Genomic DNA, 20,352 nt, shown 5'->3' on the forward strand with positions numbered 1-20,352 from the left:
TGATTAATTAGGACACTCATGCATTGTAGATGATATAGGACACTCATGTCACATAGCTCAATTTGAACCAAAGAATGTTGATGAAGCTCTTCAAAGTTCTGATTCGCTTATGGCTATGCAAGAAGAGTTGCTTCAATTTGTGGCAAATGATGTTTTGGAATTAGTGTTAAAAATAAACTTGATGAAAATGGTCTTGTGATGCAAAATAAAGCTAGGTTAGTTGCATAAGAATATACTCAAGTTGAAAAAATTGATTTTGATGAAACTTTTGCACCCTAGACTTAAGTCTATTCATCTTCTTTTGCTCTTGCATGTCACTTTAAATTCAAATTGTTTCAAATGGATGTAAAAAGTGCTTTTCTTAATGGAATTTTGCAGGAAGAAAATTATGTAGTTGAACCAAAAGGTTTTATTGATCCACATGATCCTGATTATGTTTTTCATCTTAAAAATGCTCTTTATGGTTTAAAGCAATCGTGTATACCATGGTATGGGAAGTTAACTTCTTATCTAATGCACAAGGGCTTTTGAAGAGGGGGAGCAGATAAAACATTATTTATTTTCAAGAAAGGTAAATATTTTCTTGTTGCTCAAATTTATGTGGATGATATTGTTTTTTGTTCTACTTCTGATAACCTTGTTCATGATTTTGCTAAAAATGTGAGTAATACTTTTGAGATGAGTATAGTTGGTGAACTAATATTCTTTCTAGGTCTCCAAGTGAAACAACTTGATGATGGGATTTTCATATCTCAATCAAAATATACAAATGAGCTAGTTAAAAATTTTGGTTTGCAAGATTCAAAGCATGTGCAAACTCCTATAAGTACTTCATCCAAATTGGATAGAGACTCTGAACCTAAAAAAGTTGATCCTTCTTTGTATAAGAGTATGATTGGTAGCTTGTTGCATTTTGCAGCTAGTAGGATAAATATTTCATTTAGTGTAGGTGTTTGTGCTAGGTATCAAGCTGATTCTAGAGAACAACACATTCTTGCAGTCAAACACATTATTTGTTATGTCAATAGTATATTGAATTATAGATTGCGTTATTCTTCCTGAATCTAATTATGAGATTGCAGGCTATACTGATGCTGATGGGGCTGGAAATAAGGATGGTAGAAAGAGTACTTCGGGTGGTTGTTTCAATATTGGTACTAATCTTGTTTCGTGGTAAAACAAGAAGCAAAATTGCATATCCTTATCATCTTGTGAGGCTAAATATATTCCTGTTGGAAGTTGTTGCACACAATTGCTTTGGATAAAATAGATACTTTTGGATTATGGAGTTGATCAAGGTACTGTTGCTATCTTTTGCGATAATACTAGTACAATTAATATTTCAAATAATCCAATTTTGCATTCTAAGACTAAGCACATTGACATTCGACATCATTTTCTTAGGGAACTTGTTGAATAAAATATCGTGTCTTTAGAAAAAGTGTATACTGATTAAAATTTGGCTGACATTCTCACTAAGCCATTAGATGCTCCTAAGTTTTCTCATCTTAGAAAATATATAGGTGTTTGTTGTCTTGATTAGAATGCATTACATAGACATAATCTAGAAAGGATCTTCATACATATCTTGAGCGTCTAGATTATGATTTTAGTTTGGTGGAGCTTAATTTTTATGTTTCTCTTGGGAAGTTAAGCAAACCATATTGATTGAGTATGTTAAACATAAAGAGTTTAATGACACATGGATTTTATGTGTAAAATATTAGAATTTAAACCAACTTTAAGTGATTTATACCAAAATTGTGAAATAAAAAAATAAAAAATAAAAATAAAAAAGAAACAGCTTGGAATGAAAAGTTTGAAAAAATAATAATAATAATAATTGCTATTGAAAAATGTGATATTTGGAAAAGGCTACCTTTGGGATTTGTCCGAAGTTACCTTGACTCGAAACAAATGATAATAAGGGAAAGAGTTGGTTGCCCATAAGCGTGAAAGCCACCATATGTGCAAAAAGAAAAAATGGAGCACAAAGAAAGTAAAAAAAAAAAGGGGGGTTTTTTGCCATGTTGATTGTTTGATTTCTAGGGATATGTGACATCATTGATTTATTGTTTGAAATCTAAATAGTTGACAGATTATATGTTTTGGAACTTGGTGGTGATTTTACTACACTTACTAAGTTTATGGAACTTCAATGAATTGATCTTGGTCATATTTGTGTTGTTCATATAGTCTTGTGGAGTCTATATTCTCATTGGATTCAAATTTACAAGTTCTATATGGTTGGTTGCTTCCTTCTTCTAAGATATTTCTTCCTTTAGACCTTTGTCAATTTCTGATAAAAAGGGGGAGAGAGTTGAAATTGCTATCATTCAAGGGGGGATTGATATCATTTAGGGGGAGAGATACCTTTTCAATGAGGGGAAGAACATTTAATCATTGCATTTGCATTGCATTGATTTTCAAGCATTATTAGCAATGAAAATTAACATTTTCAAGCGTTATTTTATGCTTTTTTCTTTCTTGATTAAGCTTCATGAGTAGCTTTGTTGAGCTAATGTGCATACTATAGTTAGAGATGTTACACGTGTTGAAGCTTCACGTGCATCAAGAAAAGTTCTATTTTTATTTATTTCTGACAATCATTGTAATTTACTTTTTCTGCTTGGGTAGATAACATATATTTTTTAGGGCTTTGTCACGAAATTGCCAAAGGGGGAGATTGTGAGATATATATTTTGTAATTAGCTAATTTCGTAGTTAAAACAAGTTCGATTGAGTTGCAAAATTTTGGTTCAGAATTTCAAGATTGAAGCGAATTTGATGAAGTTCAAGTATTCATACTTTAATACAAGCTGGGATGATGAGAACAATGCTTTAGAAAGGTATGAGAGTGTGTGAGAACACTTAGAAAGTTTTGGAAGGTTGAAACACAACTTTTAGGAAGTTTTTACATTCTGACCAACTTGAACGGATTCAAAAATCTTAGAATAGGTTCAACATTTGAGGCTTTGTGCAAATTTTCTAGACTAGTCATCTTAAACCGGTTCAACAATCCTGAACCGGTTCAAGAATCAAAAAGATTCTTCGAATTTTACACTGGCCATCTTGAACCAGTTCCACTTTCCAAAACCGGTTCAAGGTCTTCAGACAACTTTGGTAACTTTAGTTTCTTGTTCTGTTTTGATTCCTATTTGGTCTAGACTTCCTTCCAAAATCTTATGCACAAATTTAACTTGATTTCCAAGTATTATACTTCTATATAATCTCTCTTTCATTCAACATTGAGATATGGCTTTTATTAACAAAAATTCATTATTTTGAAAGAGCCTTTTGAGAGATATTTTTCAAAAAATCAACTCTGATGTTTCTAATTTATTTTTGAGAACACACACATATATACCTGGGTGATTTAGTTTTGTTGTTCTCTATCTCATCGGAATTGGAGCATAATAGAAGATTTAAAGATTCTGAAAAACATATCTATTTCTTCTACATCAAATTCAAATCTTGAAGAGGAAGGGTCAAAGCATTCGAGGAGTGTTATTTAATCTACCAGTAATCCTTCTGCAGAGATAAAGAGTAAGTCTGGAGTCAAGAGCTGTTGGACTGGACGTCGCAAAGCTAAAGGATTGTCAGCAATTGGTTTTTGGTAGAACGATAGGATGTGAGTTTGATTCAAAGTCCATTATACTCTGTTTCAAATATAATGGATCGTTTCACTCTAAACTGCACATTCCACGAGGTTTTTCCTACAACAATTGGTCTTTATGCCAATTAAGGTTTCCTCTCTAAAAATTCTGGTGTCATCTATCAAACTTTACTTACCTTACTTTTCAGTATTTATCTTTGCAATTGTGGATGTTTAATTGATCATATTGCTTAGGTAAATTATTCAATCACAAAAATTGGACAAGTTGACCTGATAATCTCATCTAGGTCATTTAGGGAATTAATCACAATTAAATAACTTACAGCCATTGCCTACAGAGTTTTGCATAATGACCTGGGGATGTCATAGGATTAAAAACATTAATATTGAAATGTCATTATTCAATATGGATAGATGTTGCAAGGCTAAGGTCACAGTGCGTATAGTATAATAATCTTGTAATACAAAGGACTAGCAAACCATCTAACTCCCTTAATTTTGTCCTGAAACAGAATTGAATGTCAAGGCTCTGAGTGTATGTGAAGTGTCATAAAAATAAAATCTCTTATAAGAATTTGACTGCTTTATACAAAGTTGTATGAGTTTTCAAAGCTGAAATGAAACAACAATAGTATTTTCCCTAGGCAGAATTTGGAGAAGATCATAAATCATCTTGAAAACTAATCAAAGTATAATATAATTAATGCCAACATTGGAGATTAATCAACAAATGTTCCAATTCAATGAATAGCTAGTGCTATTTTTTTTAATGTATGACACAATATAGGGATCATTACAATCTAAGATAGAAGGCTAAGAAAACCAACATATCATCTATGTAAAGATTGGAGACAACCAACAAATGTTCTAGTTACGTGGATAGTTAGTACCCACATTTTCTATGTATGAGTATGACACAATCAAGGAATTATTATAATCAATGACAGCTAAAGGCTGAGTGATGAATTTTTTTTGAATCCCCATAATGCAAAGAGATTAAGAGATGATTATTCAACTTCATTTCTTTTCTAATTTACAACCATGTGATCCATTTGTTTACATCTGAAAATGAGTCCCCAGACTCACTATCAAATGAAAATATGGGTACCACATGTACACCACATTTACACTGCTTATTTTTTGTGATTTTGCAGAAGACTATGAAAAATATTGACTAGTAAGCAGAAGACCCACCAGGAGGGTAAGAGAAAAGACAAGAAGGTAAATTCTTGGGGGTGTAACATGGAGTCATCATGTAATACCCCTAATTTCAGAAGGATAGTCCTAGTATTTAATTTATTGTTTTAATTGAATTTTTAATTATTAAAATTGTTTAGTTGCTTGTGTGTTGGACTTAATTGATTATTTGATTGTTAATCGATTACATGCTTGTTTGTCTTGTGTTGTTTAAATTACTTATGGATTGGTTTATTTAAATGGTGTTTTATTTTCTTTTATTATTATGGTTTTAATGGAATTATTTTAATTGGTTATTTAAATTGTATTTTGTATTTTTTAACTTAATTATATTCTAGCATTTTAATTATTTATGTGGCTTTGTGATTTAAATGTAATTTAGCTGCTTCATTATTAGGGTTTTATGTTATACATTGTAGTTGGGTTAGAGCCGACTTGTTGTTGGTTTAGGATATAATGTAGGGCTTAGATTAAAACCTATAAATACATAAGCATACATCTGCCAAGGGTTACAAAACAAACCCTATTCACCCTATTCACGAATACTGTGAAACGGAGAGTTACAGAGAGGAATACAGAGAGCAACATAGAGGGAACTTTGAGGGTTTAATAGAAAGGCTCGAGGAGGAAGAAGTGGGTTGCTTCTAGGTTAGCCAAGAGTAACAGAGGCGTGGAACAAAGTTGGAAGTTCAGAGACGTGGATTAGAGTTTCAAATCTGAAACTCAAAGGCAAGTTTCTGTTCTTGCTCTTTCCCTTTAATTCGTGTTCTGTGCATGCCTAGCTAGACTCCAGGGGTTTAAATACATGTTAAAACTGATTTAATCATGCATGCTTAACTGGATTAAAACAGAGGGTATATGTTTTTAGTTTCAGCTTCTTATGAAGAATGGTTGTGGAAGTTTTGATGCATAATTGTTGTTTAAGATATATCTTTACATGTTAAAACACTTATAATAATTTAGTATGGACGTATGGGACGTAGGTTGAAGCTTAGAGGCCTTAACAATGGAGTTATGGGGCTTACAGGGTTTGAACGGACGAAGAAGACGGCTTCAGCATCAACTTAGCCGACTCAGTTGGGAACTGAGTCGACTAAGTTGGCAACTTAGCCTGCTCAGTTGACAATTGAGCCGACTAAGTTGGGCCGCGACTTGGATTTTAGTTTTAATTGCCCAGAATTGTGTTGGAACCTATTTTGATTAATCTAAATGGGTTAAATGGACTTTGGAGGGTTCTAGGAAGCATAATACACTTCTTATATTAAAGGAATTGGGCAATATGGATATATAAATAATTTTTATAAATTATTTAAGGGATAGTTTGTTGTTTAATTGTTTAACAGTTGTATTAAATTGTTCTAAATGATGTATATTATTGTTTTAGTCCTTTAATATTATAGGTAAATAATGATTCATAAATGGATTAAGTTATGGCCAGTGTACAGTTAGGGGAGGATCTTACATGTTGAGCTTTGCAAATGCTAATTAGTTTACACTTTAGAACTTGGAGGAATATTTTATATAAATTAATTTTAATTAATCATATTTGGATAGGATTATAAGTAACATGGATTACCTGAATTTAACCATGCTTGTGTTGGATCAAATTAATATTCACTTTGCTATTCAACTGCATCAGTTTATGGATATTTTAGAGGATGTGAACGCTTATACTTGTTTAGCTATTTACATTATTGGAATTGGATTTTTAGTCTCTCTAATGACTGCCTAGTATTGATATACATGTGTTAATTTATATTTATGCATGTTTTAAAGGATGGTTGTTGGATGTATATAGTAGTGTCGTTTATTTAACTATACTATCTGGAGGATTGTATGTACCGGTATGGGACGGTAACATACTAGGTATGGACTAGTTCAAACATTGTGTTCTACCTAACTTGGATTGAGTTATGGACTAACCATAAAGGTTAAGTACATCTCATATTTGAGTCATATCAATTGTGAATTGAATGACCTACTGTGACGACCCTGGTTTTTAGGCCAGCGTCTCCTATGATGAACTGTAAGGATGATCCGATAACGGATCCGAATGCGAAAGTGAAAACAGAAAACAAGACTCTAATAAGTCAAAGTGACCTTCCATGAGGTCGTGGAACTCAACAAGAACTGATGCGGAAGCAAAAGATCGAAAATATGACAAATAAGCCCCCAGGGGCAAAATAGTCATTTCTGAAAACTGTAGATTCAGGTGCCACCGAGCACACCGCTGGAAGGCCAATGAAAAACTAATCAAGATGGACTCAAGAATTGCATGATTCAGAGTCCGGACGAAGGAGAAATGGCATGGCGAAGAAAAACGAGCACTTAAGGCAAAAAGGGTAAATTGGTAATTATCCAGGAAGAATCGGGTGCAACCGAGCACACCGTTGGAAAGACAGTGAAAAATTAGTCAAGTTCAAAAAAAAATTCACTTGAATCGGAGTCCGGACGAAGGAGAAAAGCCCAAAAGAAGAATTGACGTCGTGGCGGCCCGACGAGGGGGCCATGACAACCCCCCATGCACGCCCATGCGCACACCCATGCACGCCGCATGCGCGTTGGGCGCACACATGGCTGCCAGCAGCCCAAAAGCCGCTATGTGTTTTTTTTTCAAAAAAAAAAAGACAGAACAAAGGCTGAATTTACAGGCCTAGATGAATTTTTTTGCAAAAACACAAAGAAGAAACTCCCATCAAAATTGAGTTTTCTACATGACGCGCGAGAGAATTAAAAAAAAAAAAGATGCAATGTAGAATGCCCGAAATGCCCCTCCATGAAATCTGGTCATAGAGGTCCAAAAAGCTGCTATTTTGAAAACTGAGAACTGAATTTCGTAAGCAATTTCCGATATCAAGACGACATTTTCTGAAAAAAACACGGAAAAGAAACCCCCCCCCCCCCCTAAAATCATGTTTCCTATTCAACCATGTTGAAAGAAGAAAATAAAACCACCGTGAAAAATCTATAATGCCCCTAGATCAGAATATGCAAAATAAGTGCGAAATGAATTCACAAGAGACTCAAAACACAAATGATAAGGTTTTGCCCGGAAACTGTAATGACCCGGATTTTTTGGATAAATTTTTTCTGTTGTCTTTTCCCTTCTGAGTTTGGTTTCTTGTCACTTAGTGTCATCTCGAGTGCTTAGAAATGGTTTTCGAGACTCTTTTCCATGGATTGACAACTTCCTTTGAGAACCGAGTCAATTCTGCATTTTCACTTTTCGGACACTATGCGTCTTTCGTCCTTTTCCTTGTTTCGTCTTTTTCCCTATTCTGTTTTTTCCCCGTTTGTCGCTTGTTTGGCAAAACTTCACTTTTCGTGCTCGGAGTTAGTTTTTGACTTCACGTGTCTTCATCTTGAGTGGTTTCCTCGAAATACGTATCTTTACTTTCGCAAGAAAGTACTCTGGTTGCTCTCGGTGCCCATAAGGGCATAAGTGCAAAGTTCTTTGGAAACATTTCCCTTTCTTGGGGTATTTTTTGTAAATATCTTTTGAAGATATTTTATTTCAGGGGTATCTAAGAAAATATCTTTTGGAAGATATTTTCATTATGGGGCAATTTTGCAGTTTTCACTTTTTGGAGGGGCCATTGTGCAATTAATGAAAGTTATTGCTCAATGCCTTGTTTTGAGCCTGAATCCTCGTATGGCATTCATTTTCACATTTTGTCGAGTCGTGGACTCTTAGATTTTCCTCCTGGTCGATGTTTTCCAGTTTCAGGGTTTCTGGCGCCTAGTTTATGCCAAACTTGTTTGGCGCATAACTCTCTGGTCGGGACTCAGTTTTTGACGTTGTTTTTTCTGTTGTTCATATTTTCTCATTTTGAATCTTTTTTGTTCACAGAGTTTTTCCGTTTGAGCGCGTTTGCTCAAAATCCACTTTTCCGGACCCGGCGGGGCCCTTTCGGGGCACTTTTTGAGACTTACTATAAATATGGGACTTAAGAACAAAAAAATCAGATTTCTTCTTCTTCTTCCTCTCCCATGGCCAGCCAAGCTCCCTCCCATGGCTGCCACTTTCTCTCTCCTCCTTTGATCCACTTTTCTTTGATGAAAAGTCTCCGGTCTTAACGTTTAATGCTTGCATTGACGCCATGCACCTTTCCCCCTTATTAGAAACCATTTCTGACCAAATTTTGAATTTAGGATTGAGGTCAAGTTTGAATTTTCATGGGGCTTCTTGCGGGTTCATGTAGATCGTGTTGTCCTCGAAAAAACCTAGAAGTTTCGTCGGATTCGGAGCCGTTTCATTTTGGTGGGGATTTGAGATTTCATCTCAAATGGAGGTAGGGAATGTTTTAGGATTGTGTGTGTGTTGTATTGAGTGTTTTTCATGATTATACAACTCATATGTATGCCTTTTATCAAATCTAGAAAGTTAGTATTATTTATTTCTTTGTGTAAGATTTAAATTTCAAGGATGTGTATAGCTTAGATTTGAATTGTGGCATGATGATAAATTAAGCTTTAAGATATTTGATAACATATATTAAATAGGGATTATTTGAATAAGAGTTGAGCTTTTTATTTAATATTTTTCTTTTGTGAAAGATAAATTTTCATGGCCGTACCGTGCATGAAATGAACTTGTAGTATGCTTTTAAATTAAGTCTAAGCATGTTTGTTAACATACTTTAATTTGAGAGCATTTGGATAAGTATGAAAATCTAGAGACTTTAATTAAAATGATCAATTAAAATCTATTTAATGGTTCCTTTAGCTTAATTAAGTTTTGACTTGATATTTGAGATGACTAGGACTTGTATACTAGTATATGTTAATATGGGACCATTTTATATTGTTTTAGAATATAGAGATTTGATTATCATGATTTAATTAAATTCCATTTTGTTATTCAATTGGCTTAATCAAGTTTTGGAATTGGTATATGCAATGACCATGCTATGCCGTTTAACATGTGTAATTTGAGGCCATTTGGTTGAGAATTGCAACTTAGAGGAATTAATTAGTTGCTTCATTAAATTCCGTTTTTATTGCATTATGGATTTAAATCATGTGTTTGACGTTGATTGTATATCTAAAGCATGATTCTAGACTTGTAATGAATTTATGAGAATACGTTTCAATATTGGATTATCTTGTTATAGCGTGTAACGAATCGCACACTGAAGATTCGACATGTGATGTTATTATAGCGCGTAACGAATCGCGCTTTGAAGATTCGACATTTGTCATCCTATAGTAGTTGTGGATTTAGAGCATATATTGTGTGGTTACAAACTACTTGTGCATGGGATGTGGTTTCGTATATATATAAGTTGTTAACTTATTTATTTTGGAGTCACTTGGGACATGGTTACTATGATATGGCTAAAGTTCGGCTTTAGTGCGGGAGGTATGAGTTCTCCCCAATTGAGATAGTGCGCACTTAGGGTGGTTTTCCCTGCGGGTTAGTGCCCGGAACAACCATTGATCTCGTCGGAATTCCAAGCCTAGATGTCCAAGTCTTCCATTATTTATTTTCTCATTCAATTCCAAGTTAGCAATCATGTTTATGTTGTGACTTGTGGTTTTGGTTATCGGCGATTTTGATGTTGTTAAGTACATCCATGCTTTATGATCTTTGTAGATTTTGATACTGCCAAGTACATCCATGTTTTATGATTTTATATAAATCATTTTAATGTTGTTAAGTACATTCATGTTCATGATTTTTAATAAATCATTGTGAGCTTTTAATGTTGTTAAGTACATTCTTGTTTTATGATTTTAATGAATCATTATAAGCTTTTGATGTTGTCAAGTACATTCATGTTGTGTTGTTCAAATGTAAAGTAGGAATGATCCTATAGATTCATTTGGAACATAGACGTTAGGTAGTATGATCACTTATGTCGTTTTCGTTCTTTAGATTTCAAATTGATGACTTTGAGAATCTATGTTTGTTGCTTTATGTAAGCATGCTCCTATGTTGTTGCTTTGTGTAAGCATGACCCTATGTTGCTAAAATTGCATGAATAAGGTGATTGATGCTAGAAATGATCTTAGGTAGCTAGGATGCTCCTTGAGTCTCACCTTTGACATAGACGTTAGGTGGAATGAACCACAATAATTAATCATGCAAACTTGTAAAACGTAGGTCGATGCATGCTCATTTCCTACGAGTAGCTTTATGTTACTCACTCCTATGATACTGGGGCATATTTCAGGTACAGGATTCAAGGTTAGAGATTCTCAACATGCTTGGATGATTTGGGAACTTGAAGGGTTCAATTCTTGTGAAGGTTGGCTTGAAAAGCCATTTGTAACCTTATATGTCAAATGTATATATTTGCTTCTAGACTTGTAGTGTGTGCCAAAGCACACTTTTTGATTCTCATTTTATGTATATGACATGAGGCCAATGGCCAAACTCCTTTTGAAATTACATTTATGTCATGGATGTTAATTTTTGCTTTCAATGAGAACATATGGAAAACCATGCGTTCTAGTATGCTATTTTGCACCGGAGCATGCATTGTGTATGAACTTCTTCCATTAGCATTCAATTAGCATGCATGAAGTGTGGCAAAGGGCCAAACGGCATTTCGAAATCATTTCATGATTTTAGTTTTCAAGTTTTCATTCCAAACTTCATTTTTTGGCATTCTGGCCGTTGGGGGGGGGGGTCATATTTTGCTTCGGCCATATTTTTGAGTCACGGACCATTGTAGCACATCTTATTAGGTAAGTTACGTTTGCGTGTATGGTTGTTTCGGGGCAAAGCTTCTTCTTTGGTGAAATGAGCCTCCTACGGACTCATTTTTCACTTTTGTTGCATATTCTGACCTAAGGGTATTTTGGAAATTTTCTTTGGGAAATAAATTCTGTTCTTTATATGGTCACTTAGAAAATGTGATTTTTGGGGGGGTTTCTTTTTCGTGTTTTTCCAGAAAATGCCATCTTGGTATTGGAAATCGCATCCAAAGTTCCGTTCTCAGTTTTTAAATTTAGTAACTTTTTGAACCCGCTGGACCAGTTTTCATGGAGGGGCATTTTGGGCATTTCAAATTACGTATTTTTTTATTTTCCTTGCGTGTCATGTAGAAAACTTGATTTTGAGAGGGGTTTTTTCTTTGAGTTTTTCCAGAAAATGTCATCTAAGTCCTCAAATTTCCTTTTTTTCTAGAAAAACCCCTGCTACCAGAATTTCTTGCTGCCCATTCTGCCTCCTTCACATGTAAACGGTTACGAGAAGTTTGGTAACCGGTTACATGTGCTTGGGCAGTGTTTTGGTCGAATTTTTTTGTCTCCTAACCGGTTAGGAAGGCTTGGTAACCGGTTAGATGATCTAGGGTTTGCACTTTTTGACCGTTTTGCCCCTTCTTCTTCCGTAAGCCATATCTTCTTCATCCGGACTCCGAATCAAGTGATTCTTGAGTCTAAATTCATTAATTTTTTGTTGTCTTTCCAATGGTGTGCTCAGTGGCACCCACTTTTAAGCTAGAAATGATGAATTTTACCCTAGGTTCAATCTTGTTCATTTTTGAAACGTTGCTTCCCCATTTAATTCCTTTGGGTTCCGTGACCTCGTTGATGGTCATAATGGTGTCTTAGAGCCATGATGTATCTCTAGAGAATGTTGTTTTGTCTTTTGCTTCGGCATTTCGGATCCATCATCGGGTCATCTTTCAGTTCATCACTGACGCACCGGGTTGAAAAACTTGGGCCGTCACAGAAACGACCATGCACGCAAACGTAACTTACCTATTTGGACGTGCTACAATGGTCCATGACTTAAAAATACCACCGATACAAAATCCGACCCCCCAACGGGCAAAAAGGCAAAAATGGAACTTGGAATGAAAACTCAGAATCCAAAAATACAAAATGGGATCAAATGACCATTTGGCCCTTGGCCACACTTCATACAAGATTAATAAGACCCTATAAAAGAATGAAAATGGAATTCCCACACCCGATGCAACCATGGTGAAGCAATGACTTGCGATTTTTCAAGGTTTTCATAACATTTTATGAAGTTAAAAAGTTATATAGAATACAATATACATGTCATTGGCCTCCGGCCTTATCTCATACATATCAAATACATTGAAAGGAGTGTACTTAAGTACACATTACATACATGGAATCAAATATACATATTTTGACATATAAGTCTACAAAATGACATTTCATGCTAACATTTGCATGAAATGGAAACTTGAAAGCTACACGACATCCAAGGAATGTTAGGCGTCACGAACCAAGTCTTCGTACCTGAAATATGCCCTAGTATCATAGGGGTGAGTAACAAAAAGCTACTCGTAGGAGATGAGCATGCTTCGACCTAGCATTTTATAAATTTATTACCTTAAGGTGAAACATGTTAAAGGGGTTCATACCACCTAACGTCTATATCTAAATGAGACTCAGGGAGCATCTTAAGCTACCTTAGAGTGTTTTTAGCATAAATCACATCATCTATGCCATTTAAACAATATGGAAGCACGTTATACAAAGCAACAAGATATAGGTTCTCAAAGGTATTAACTTGCAATCTCGAATACTGAAACAACTAAAGTGATCATGTCACCTAACGTCTATGTTCTAAATAAGTCTAAGGAATCATCCTAGGCCATTCTGAACAATCAAAACGCAAATTACAACTTTAATGCAGTCTAACCACATAAAAGCATATTATACAAGGCAACAAAATATAATTTCTTAAAGCTATCAGCTTGGAATCTAAAGCACGAAAACAACAGAAGTGGGTCATGCCACCTAACGTCTAAGTTATAAATGAATCAATAGGATCAATCCTAAGCTTTATTAAAACGTCAAAACACGATTTTTAATATCGATGTAATTTAACCAACATTGGAATTTCCAATACAACGCATAAAGCACAATTTTGCAAAGTTAACATCCTGTAACTTAACATGGAACGACAATTAAGAAACAACAAGTTACAACATCATCTAGTTATCAACTTGAAAATGAAATGCGAAATCAAACAAAGTGGATACTCGGACGTCACGCCGGATCAGATCGACAACATAGTTACTTTAGGATTACTAGCCCATGGGTAACCTCCCTATGTGTGCACTAGACTATATAGAGGGACTATCCCCCGTACTAGAACCACGTCCTAGCCATAGTCAAACAACGACATCCCCAAGTTTCTAAAATCAACAAGTTGTGCAACAATGCATATATCAACAGGAATATGCAAGATAATCAACTATCTACTAAGCACAACCAAATTTGAAAACCTCTACAATACATTCTCTAAATCCACAACTAATATGATATGATGAATGTCGAATCTTCAGTGTACGATTCGTTACACGCTATGCATGAAAGATGTTAAATACGAAATGTGCAAATCATTACATAAGGCAACAATATATTCAATAAGGAAAACATATTCTCATGAGTACAACATAGCAACTACATTATCCAATGTTCAAAACATAACCAAATGAATATACAATAAGTCTAAGTCCATGATTTGAATATAGAAACCACTTCTAAAACACAACTAGATCATGGAGCAAATTGATAGAATTTAAATAGATAAACACAATTAAATTCTCTAGATTTCCGATTCAATTTCAATTAACCTCAATTTAATACATGTTAAAGGACATGGTAAAGTCATCACCTATATCCATTCTAAAACTCAATTAGGTTGTTAGAACAACAAACTAGAACTTTAATTAAATCATACTGATTTAAATCCCAGGGTTCTAAAACAACTTCTAATAGTCCCAATTTAATATATACTAGTAAACAAGTCATGGCCAATACAAATATCAAGTTAAAACCTTAATTAAGCTAATGGGACCACAAAATAGATTTTAATTAATTCTTTTAATTAAAATCTCTTGATTTTCAAACTTAACCAAATGCTCTCAAATTAACCTATGTTGGAAAACATGCCAAGAACTAATGTAATATCACATTACAAGTTTATTTCATTCAATTTAAGACCATGTGAATTAAACTTTCACTAAAGTTAAATATAAATTAAAAGTTGCAATTCTCATGCAATTAATCCCAATTTAATATATGTAAACAACTATACCTAAGCTTAATTTTCTAGCATGCCACAATACAATTCCAAGTTGTATATCACCATGAGGATTAAATCTTAAACATGGAATCTAATTAAATAAAAGGTTTCAAAACCTAACCGAATATTATAAATCAAATATATGTGAAGCTATATGGCATGTAAATCAAGAATATCAAGTCGGAATTCAAATAGAGTGAATAGTACACTCGGGGCAAATTAATTAATCAAATTAATTAATAATTACTAATTTTCAAAACACCTCCAATCACTTTCAAATTCAATTATGTTGGAGAGCATGCTAAGGCCTAATTTAATATGCTAACACATATTGATTTTAAGCTAGTTAAGGCCATGTGAATTAATCTTTCACCTAAGATAAATATTAAATAAAATCTTTAATACTTATTCAAATGTTCCAATTTTTAATACACGACAATGAGCATATCAAGGGGCAATATAAAATTATGCTACATGTTTAAACCAAGTCATGAGCAACCGGGAAAATTAGATCCCGTACAAGAAAAATAAATAATAAAATTTCTAGATTTTATATTTAATCATGCAAACAAGTAGTATAAGCATCACAAGCATGCTATATAACAAGAATTTAAATCTAGAACATCTCCTACCTCAATTTGAGATGAAATCTCAAAGGCCCACCAAAATAAAAGTGCTCCGAATTTGACGATACCGGGAGGTTTTGTCGGGGACTACACCAGGAACAAGAATCCGCAAGAAGCCCCATGAAAATCTCAACTTGACTCCAAACCCGAACTCAAAAAATCATCAGAAATTGATTCTAATAAGGGCATAAGATGCGCGGCGTCAAGACAAACATTAAACGTTAAGGCCAAAGACTTTTCACTTGAGGAAAGTGGCCGGAAAATGAAGAACAAAGGTGGCAGCCCCTTGGCAGCCATGGCTGCCGGCCAAGAGAGAGGAGAGAGAGAAGAAAATTCTAATTTTTCTCTTTAAGTCCCCTATTTATAGAAAAACCCTAAAAGTGCCCCGAAAGGGCCCCGCCAGGTCTGGAAAAGTGGATTTTGAGCAGACGCACTCAAACGGCAAAACTCCATGAACAAAAAAGATTCAAAATAAGAAAATATGAACAACGGAAGAAACAACATCAAAAATTGCCCTAAACAAGTTCGGCGGCAACGAGGTCCAGAAACTCTGAAACTGGAGAAAAACGACCAGAACGGAATTCTAAGAGTCCACGACTTGACGAAATGTGAAAATAAATCCCGTATGAGGATCCAGGCTCCAGACGAGACATTTTGCAATAACTTTCATTAATTGCACAATGACCCCTACAAAAAGGGTTAACTGCGAAACTGCCCCAGAATGAAAATATCTTCCAAAAGATATTTTCTTAAATACCCCTGAAATGAAATATCTTCAAAAGATATTTATGAAAAACACCCCAAAAAATGAAAAAGATTCTGAAGAATTGTGCATCCATGCCCCTGTGGGCACCGGGAGCAACCAGAGTACTTTCTTGCAAAAGTAAAGATACGTATTTCGAGAAAACCACTCAAGATGAAGGCATGTGAAGTCAAAAACCAACTCCGAGCATAAGAAGTGAGGTTGTGCCAAAAACTGACAAACGGAGATAAGACAGAATAAGGAAAAGGACGAAATAGTGCATAGTGTCGAAAAACGAAAAATATAAAAATGACTCGGTCATCAAAGGAAGTTGTCAATCCACGAGAAAAGAGTCTCAAAAACCAATTCCGAGCACTCAAGATGATACTAAGTGACACGAAACAGAGCTCAAAAAAGAAAATTAAACGAAAAAAATTCATTCGTAAAATTTCAGGAAAAAGGAAAGGAAGGCAAATGACCGGGTCGTTACACATACTATGGTTTCAGGATGGATTTGTTATACATATATCAGACCACTACACAGATGGATGGTATTTTGTATTAGGAGGAGTACGGACTTTATATATATATTATATATGTGCCATGGTATGAGCTTGAGTCTCAGGACCATGGTTAGGGCGCGTATATCGCCTAGGATGGATAACTGGACATAGGTGTTGTTCCCTGGTAGGTCTAGGTAGTCATGCCCACCTTAGGGTGCGTATTCGCATATTGCCTTCTATTCAGGCTGAGACAGACCTATTGGACTAGCGAGTGTCCTATAGTGTGTACTGTATATACATATATGGATTACTCTAGATATTGTTGAGTCTATCTAGGATGTATCTGCGTATCGAATTCCTGTTTGGATTGTAGTAGAATAGGACTTGCATGTGAGCCTGACCCACTCTTTTATTTTTCAGCTGTTCGTCAGTTCCAGGGTTAGAGCTTGGACGTGCAAAGCAGATACAGACACTCATTCCTCCGACTAAGTAGGAATACTCTCTATATTTAGCTTTAGATTTTACTTTAGTTGTTTTAGTTTCGGTTTGGGATTTTAATAAGGGGTTCACTGGATGGATTCCCGAGTTGTATGGATTGGAGGTTTTGGGAAGTTGGATTTTATTAGTATGATTTAAGGATTTTATTATTTAGTATTCGTTCATCATGATTATTTATTTCTTTAATTCATTATTTTGTATTCCGTGTTCGTTTTAACATATTAATTGTTTGGTATTCTCTCGGGTTCGGGCTTGGGCCTGATTAACCCGTGTCTCGGATCCGAGGGGTATCACAGTTGGTATCAGAGCACTCCAAGTTCAAGTGTCTCTAGGATTCTATCGTTTAAGACTTCCGCGTAGTGTACTCTATTGATTAGAGCTTAAGTTTAGGATTCGTTGAATTCCTTTACGGATCGTTTAGAAGGTACTGATGTCAAGTTTATTCTGTAATTTTAGAATGTTTGGCACTAGGAAGAGGATGGGGTCCACGATGAAAGCAAAGATGGGCCCAAGGCCGAGGAAGGCTACTCCGACAATTCCTTTGCGAAGGCCGACCAAGAAGGCAGAATTGGAAACCAAGGAATTTGTTCCAATAGGTGTTGCTTCAGAGTACAAGACAAGAAAGGTTTCGGGTGTGCGAAATTGGCCACCATACTGTGGACCTAACACAACTTCGGTGGTGCTCGAAGCTGAACCAAGCGAAGAGGAAGACCCTGAAGAAGATCGGGATGAAGAAGATACCGGAGCATCCAAGATGGAGGGCACCGGAGTGCAAGGATGACCGCTCTTTTAAGAGTACTTTTAAATACTTGTAGTAGTGGAGGTATTAGTAAAAGTGTAGTACGGATTTAATCGCGTGCACTAGGATTATGTTAAAGAATATTTTACAATTATTCGTTTAACAATTTATGGTTTAGAAAAGTTTTTAATAAAGTGAACTAGTGGTTTTGGTTATAATTACTGTGTTTTGTGATAGCATTTTTGAGATATATACACATATGGTTTTATTAGACTATATTGGATTGTGTATGATGCGATGATAAAGGAATATCACAGTGGAGTCATTTGGTTTTAATAGGCAAACAGATAGTTGTTAACTGACTTAATAGGTGACAATAAAAGAAGGACAATATTTGCCTACTCACTTTTCTACTGACTTAATAGGTGATATAATAAAATTATGATAAATATTTTAAAATTTATAAAATATAAAATATAAAAAAAATTTGAACCAGAACATATTTGATCCATTTTAATCGGGTTAACCAAATCTTTCTCTTCTTATATATCTATACACACTTGCACATATATATGGACAAAATTACCTTTTAAAGTAGAGAGAAATTACCATTTAAGCTTCCTAAAATAACACCTTCCAAAAACAAGATCTTCCTAAAACAATACATTGTTTTTATTCTTTGGAATCGAAAGATCAAAATTTGGGTTCCACAATAGTTATACAAATATAAATACATATATATCTATACACACACTTGCACATATATATGTACAAAATTACCTTTTAAAGTAGAGAAAAATTAGGATTCAAGCTTCCTAAAATAATACCTTCCAAAAATAAGATCTTCCTAAAACAATACATTGTTTTTGTTCTTCAGAATTGAAAGATAAAAATTTGAATTCCACCATAGCTGTACAAATATAAATACATACACACACACACACACACACACGCACACACACACACATATATATATATATATATATAAACAAAAGTCATGTCATTAAAATACCCATTCACCTCCACTTCCAAAGTAATCCTCATTCCAACAATCCTAAGTTGGACGAGAGAAGGGTAAAAATGTTTTTTTCTTTTTTAAGCACAAACAGGAAGCATTTTATGATTCTAGCAATTGTTCTTCATATCAATCACATATTCTCCATTTTGAGAAGGTAGAGAGCAAAACCAACCCCTCAAAATACTATTGCTAGATCTCAATTCAATTTTTTTTTTTTTTTTTGTAATGCCCAGATATATATTCTTATACTTATAGGGATAGTGGTCAATGATGTATATAGTGTACTGGAACCTTCAATTTTATAAGATCAGATGGTGTACTATCGAACAATGGCACAAGTAGAAAATTATGTTATATCATATGATTCATATCAGAGATGAGGTAAAAGATGTTGCTAATCCAATTTAAAATGTCAAACCAGTTCTGATTCTATTTTTGTTATATTAATATTTTATAAATTTTAGGGCACTTTGTTATAATTTTACTATGCCACCTACCTAGTCAATAAAGATTTCCTGCGTAGGCAAGTATTGTCCATAAAAGAAGCATTTCCTTGTGGCTATATGCACAGCCATGTTACCATAAAATCAGGATAAATTATGTGGTTCCACCTTACAAATAAGGTCAACAAAAGAATACCTGTGAATGGCATTTCCTTGTGAGCTATATGCATAGCCGTGTTACCCTTCTTGTCACGTTCATTCACTATTGAATGATCAGCAAGCAATAAATTCTCTACAACTACCGTATCTTGACCTTTTACAGCCATATGGAGTGCAGTCTGGCCCTTCTTATCTTTGATGGAAACAATTTATGGATCTCTGCCTATAAGGCTCTGTTTGGTTAGATGAAAATAATCAAGAAAAGAAAAGAAAGTGAAAGTGAAAGTGAATGAAAAGAAAAGAGATTTTCTAGCATGCATTTGGTTAGCATAAAAATTTATCTAAGAAAATTGTAGAAAAATATTAGTTTGGCAGTTTGGATAGCACGAAAGTGAAAAGAAAGTGATTATGCATACCAAAACTATCCATATGTAGTAAAATGATGGATTATTTATTTCAAATATATAATTGTTTATATTCATTTCTATTATTTATATTTAGAATAAGGCAATACTACTGTTTGGGAGAAAAATCAAATATTTCACCATATAAATATATATATATACACACACACACACACACATGGATTATGAGTGGCTAGAATTATAACATAAAACAAACAATTAAAAAAACAAATTATCATTCATATTATGTATATATAATATTATAATTTGCTTTGCAAACTTACCTTAGAATAGAAGTTGTTTTGGAGAGAACTTACCTTAGAATAGAAGTTTTTTCAGAAGAACTTTGCATAATTAAGTTATTGGGTAAAATAGGAACTGGC

General features: G+C 34.4%; 1 pseudogene; it reads left to right on the plus strand.

Moving 5' to 3' along the window:
• The first annotated feature begins 339 nt into the window (after positions 1-339).
• The window catches only part of LOC132304864 (photosystem I P700 chlorophyll a apoprotein A1-like), a 58,763-nt pseudogene continuing 38,750 nt past the window's right edge, over positions 340-20,352 (plus strand).

The sequence above is a fragment of the Cornus florida genome, unplaced genomic scaffold, assembly GCF_030987335.1.
Source record: "Cornus florida cultivar Cherokee Brave unplaced genomic scaffold, ASM3098733v1 CherokeeBrave_3.0.0_Hap2_Chr04, whole genome shotgun sequence".
Taxonomy (NCBI): Eukaryota; Viridiplantae; Streptophyta; class Magnoliopsida; order Cornales; family Cornaceae; genus Cornus; species Cornus florida.